Source organism: Hyla sarda, chromosome 1 (genome assembly GCF_029499605.1).
Source record: "Hyla sarda isolate aHylSar1 chromosome 1, aHylSar1.hap1, whole genome shotgun sequence".
NCBI classification, from domain to species: Eukaryota; Metazoa; Chordata; class Amphibia; order Anura; family Hylidae; genus Hyla; species Hyla sarda.
Genome location: NC_079189.1, coordinates 443,614,085 through 443,619,765, shown reverse-complemented (window position 1 = coordinate 443,619,765; position 5,681 = coordinate 443,614,085). Strand labels below are relative to the sequence as shown.

The 5,681-nt window shown below is 43.2% G+C and overlaps 1 non-coding gene across 1 annotated transcript; it reads right to left on the bottom strand.

Annotated features, from left to right (window-relative positions):
- Positions 1 to 247: 247 nt before the first annotated feature.
- LOC130344038 (U2 spliceosomal RNA) lies at positions 248 to 435 on the bottom strand. Its single transcript, XR_008883150.1, has one exon. It is a non-coding gene; the product is annotated as a U2 spliceosomal RNA (small nuclear RNA).
- Between the last annotated feature and the right edge of the window lie 5,246 nt (positions 436 to 5,681).

Genomic DNA, 5,681 nt, shown 5'->3' with positions numbered 1-5,681 from the left:
AATAAGTGAATGTGTGCAGATATACTGCCCGGACATCCGGCCGGATCTATAAAAATTTCTCTGATCCTAGCCAGAAGGCCGGGAATCAAGAGGTGAGTGCCACAAGGTGAAGAGATTATGGTGCCCGTGCTTCAACTCAGTGAGTCTATCCTCCCAGTGAGTTTCGGCACCTCGGGGTCACCACTCCCCGAGGCACAAAAGTACCTCGGCTCTAGACCCTCTCAGCCTCATGGCGAGACCCGGAGGGAACAGGTCACATCGGGGCAGCCGTCGAGCTGATTCCTCAGAACCAGCCCCGGAAAGCCCTGGTACACCTGCATCCTCCATGCAGCACCCATCCCCACCAGCCCCATATCGGCGTTACTGTCCACCGGCATGAAAAACTGATAAGAATAGATACTACACTTGATCTTAGCCAAAAGGCCGAGAAGCGATCGTTTTAGTGTACAGTAGTCACTGAAAAGAAGGGGTGTACACATCCATCCCTGTTAGAAAGGGTAATACCACAAAGAAACCCCATTCAGATTTCCTACTTCACAAGTTAAAGTGAGTGTCCCGCCACATGCTAATTATTTACTTTCTTTTCTGCCTTTGCCACCTTTACCAGTTAACATATGTTACCAAGCATTTCTTTAGTTTTTTTTGGTGTTTTCTCAGTCAGTTGTCTTGTATTCCCTAAAGAATACAGAAAAACTAGTGACTAGGCATGTTGTGGAGTCATTAAAAAAGTAAACAACCTAAAAATCCAATGACATACAATCAGATAGCTGGGAATGACCATTAAAATATAGTATTTAGTTAGCCATCAATTGTACAAGTTTTACCACTTAAAAAGATGAGAGGGGCCTGTAATTTTCATCATAGGTATACCTTATCTATGAGAGACACAATAATACATTTTAAAAAATCCATAAAATCCCATTGTCTGATTTTTAAAGAATTTATTTGCAAATTATGGTGGAAAATAAGTATTTTGTCAATAACAAAAGTTCATCTCAATACTTTGTTATATATCCTTTGTTGCCAATGACAGAGATCAAACGTTTTCTGTAAGTCTTCACAAGGTTTTCACACACTGTTGCTGGTATTTTGGCCCATTCCTCCATGCAGATCTCCTCTAGAGCAGTGATGTTTTGGGGCTGTCTCTGGGCAACACGGACTTTTAACTCCCTCCAAAGGTTTTCCATGGGGTTGAGATCTGGAGACTGGCTAGGCCACTCCAGGACCTTGAAATGCTTCTTACGAAGCCACTCCTTTGTTGCCCAGGCAGTGTGTTTGGGATCATTGTCATGCTGAAAGACCCAGACCTCTTCAATGCCCTTGCTGATGAAAGGAGGTTTTCACTCAAAATCTCACGATACATGGTTCCATTCATTCTTTCCTTGACACGGATCAGTCATCCTGGTCCCTTGGCCGAAAAACAGCCCCAAAGCATGATGTTTCCACCCCCATGCTTTACAGTAGGTATGGTGTTCTTTGGATGTAACTCTGCATTCTTTCTCCTCCAAACACGACGAGTTAAGTTTTTACCAAAAAGTTCTACTTTGGTTTCATCTGACCATATCAAATTCTCCCAATCCTCTTCTGGATCATCCAAATGCTCTCTAGCAAACTTCAGAAGGGCCCGGACATGTACAGGCTTTAGCAGGGGGACACGTATGGCTCTGCATGATTTGAGTCCCTGGCAGCGCAGTGTGCTACTAATTGTAGCCTTTGTTACTTTGGTCCCAGCTCTCTACAGATTATTTACTAGGTCCCCCGTGTGATTCTAGGAATTTTCTTGCTGATCGAGACCACCTGAAGGTAATCGTGGAGTCTTGATCACTTTATATAATGGCGAGGGGGTCCCTACCTGGCTCCATGCCATCTGATGTCTTCAATGCTGCATACGGATCCCACCACAAACAAATGAGCCCTCATACATCCCTGTATATAGAAAAATAAAAAAAAGTTATAGGGGTCAGGAGAGGACAATTTTAAGCATTCCAATTTTCGTAAACAAAGTTATCAAAACCTATATAAATGAGATATTCTTGAAATCCTATAAAACAACAAAATAAAGATAACAATTGATTGAAAATTGGATTTTAAAATCTATAGGTGTAAAAAATTGCAAAGGCAAGGTGGAAAAAAACACAAAAAATGATGCTGCGTCATTAAAGGGGTACTCCACTGGCCAGCCTTCGGAACATTCTGCGGACTGGCCACACTCACTCATGATGTCAGACTACACCGTCTCAATGCAAATCTATGGGAGGGGCGTGACAGCCACCACGCCCACTCCCATAGACTTGGATTGAGGGGGCGTGGCATGCCGCCACGGGGACATGGTCAACCCCCGCAGTGCGCACACAGCATTCGGACCAAAATATTCCAAACCCTGGCCAGTGAAGTACCCCTTTAACCCCTTTTACACCTTAGGACCCGGCCATTTTTTGAACATCTGACCACTGTTACTTTAAACATTAATAACTCTGGGATGCTTTTAGTTATCATTCTGATTCTGAGATAGTTTTTTCGTGACATATTCTACTTTATTTTGGTGGTAAATTTTCGGCATTACTTGCATCCTTTTTTGGTGAAAAATCCCAAAATTTCATGAAAGTTTAGAAAATTTAGCATTTTTCTAATTTTGAAGCTCTCTACTTGTAAGGAACATGGATATTCCCAATAAATGTTATTTTTATTCACAAATATATTATGTCCACATTATGTTGGCATCATAAAATGGACATATTTTTGCTTTTTGAAAAAATTAGAGGGCTTCAAAGTAGAGCAGCAATTTCCAAAAATGTCATGAAAATTGCTAAATCTGAAGGGACAGATGTTACAGAACTACAACTCCCAGCATGCCTGGGCAGTGTAGGCATGCTGAGAGCTGTAGTTTGGCAACATCTGGAGGGCTACCGTTTGGGCACCACTGTAACAGTGGTCTCCAAACTGTGACCCTCCAGATGTTGCAAAACTACAAATCCCAGCATGCCCAGACAGGCTTTGGCTGTCTGGGCATGCTGGGAGTTGCAGTTTGGCCTTCCTAGTGGTTGCCACAGTAAAGATCACTTTACTTTCACTTTCAATTCTCCCGCCCCCCCCCCCCCGTCGCTTCCCTACCTGAGCAAGGATCCAGCAGTCTCCAGCGATGATCAGCTGTTCCCAGGTATCTTCAGGTAAGGTACCCGGCCTCCATCTTCTTTCCACGATCCCCTCGACATCCAGGGGTGGCCAGAACAGGGGGTTGCCATGGCAACCCACTGTCCTGCTCTGCCATTGGTCAGAATTAATTCTGACTAATGGCAGGGGATAGGAGGAGATCGCAGCATTGCGACTTCACTCCTACCCTGCAAGATGATCAGGGCTGTCACTGACAGCTCCGATCATCACAAATTTCCGGCTGATTGGGTCACCAGAGACCCGATCAGCCCAGAATAGGAGAAAATCGCATGTCAGAATTGACATGCGATTTTCTGCGATCGTCGACATGGGGGGGTCCCTTGACCCCCTCGGTATTTGCACGGCATGCCTGCTGAAGGCAGAGACTGGAAAACGCCATGACGTACTCATACGTCATGGGTCCTTAACCCCTTAAGGACCCGGGCTTTTTCCATTTTTTCATTTTCAATTTTTCCTCCTTAACTTTAAAAAATCATAACTCTTTAAAATTTTCACCTAAAATTCTATATGATGGCTTATTTTTTGCGTCACTAATTCTACTTTGTAATGACATTAGTCATTTTACCCAAAAATCTACGGTGAAACGGGAAAAAAAATCAATGTGCGACAAAATTGATGAAAAAACACTATTTTGTAAGTTTTGGGGGGCTTCCGTTTTTACGCAGTACATTGTTCGGGAAAAAGGATACCATATCTTTATTCTGTAGGTCCATACGGTTAAAATGATACCCTACTTGTATAGGAAGGCAAACAAGGTGAAAGCCAGCTCACCCCGCCCCAGACAGTAGAGCGCGGATCCAGGCGCTGGACGGCACCAGCCAATAGGAAAATGAAAGAGATCAGATCCAGCTCAATGCAGGTGAAATCAGGTTTATTCCATAGGACAACTTGTTCCTTCCTTGTCCTATGGATTAAACCTGATTTTACCTGCATTGAGCTGGATCTGATCTCTTTCATTTTCCTACTTGTATAGGTTTGATTTTGTATCACTTCAGAAAAAAATCATGAATACATGCAGGAAAATGTATACGTTTAAAATGGTCATCTTCTGACCCCTATAACTTTTTTATTTTTCTGTGTTCAGGGCGCTATGAGGGCTAATTTTTTGCGCCGTGATCTGAAGTTTATAGCGGTACTATTTTTGTTCTGATCAGACTTTTTATTCACTTTTTATTCACTTTTTTGTGGTATAAAAAGTGATCAAAAATGCGCTATTTTGGACTTTGGAATTTTTTTGCACGTACGCCATTGAACGTGCGGTTTAAAAAGCGGTGTATTTTTATAATTCGGACATTTACGCACGTGGCGATACCACATATGTTTATTTTTATTTACACTGTGTTTTTTTTATTCTTGGAAATGCCGGGTGATTCAAACTTTTATTAGGGGAAGGGATAATTGAAAGGGTTAATGATTTTTTGACACTTTTTTAATGCAATATTATAGCTCCTATAGGGGGCTATAACCTTGCATTAACTGATCTTTTACACTGATTGATCCATCTCCATAGGAATGGATCAATCAGTGTTTTCGGCGATTGAATGCTCAAGCCTGGATCTCAGGCTTGAAGCATTCAATCGGCGATCGGACTGCAGAAAGGAAGGTAAGAGACCTTCCTCCTGTGCTACAGCTGTTTGGGATGCCGCGATTATACCGCAGCGATCCCGAACAGCTCCCTGAGCTAACCGGCACTTTTTACTTTCACTTTTAGCCGCGCGGCTCAGCTTTGAGCGCGCGGCTAAAGGGTTAATAGAGAACGGCACCGTAAACAGTGCCGCGCGCTATTAGAGGCGGGTCCCGGCTTCACTATGACGCCGGGCCCGCCGCGATATGACGCCCGTGTGACCCCGCGTTATATCGCAGGACCGGGACCCAGGACGTACTCATACGTCCTGGGTCCTTAAGAGGTTAAAGCCCAGGGTGCGGAGACGTACGCATACGTCATGGGTCCTTTTTTTTTTCTTTTTTTTTTAAATCAACTGGTGCCAGAAAGTTAAACAGATTTGTAAATTACTTCTATTAAAAAATCTTAATCCTTCCTGTACTTATTAGCTGCTGAATACTACAGTGGAAATTATTTTCCATTTGAAACACAGAGCTGTCTGCTGACATCATGAGCAAAGTGCTCTCTGCTGACATCTCTGTCCATTTTTAGGAACTGTCCAGGGTAAAAGGAAATCCCCATAGCAAACATATACTGTTCTGGACAGTTCATAAAATGGACAGAGATGTCAGCAGAGAGCACTGTGCTCGTGATGTCAGCAGAGAGCTCTGTGTTTCAAAAAGAAAATAATTTCCGCTGTAGTATTCCGCAGTTTTTCACCGGAGTACCCCTTTAAGTTGTTAAAGATCTTAATCATTCCAGTACTTAAGTTGTGTATTTCTTTCAAGTTTGACGCAGTGCTCTCTGCTGCGACCTCTGTCACAAACTGTCAAGAACATAAACAAATCCCCAAAGCAAACCTCTCCTGGCAGCAGAGAGCACTGTGGTCACACTGGAAAGAACAACA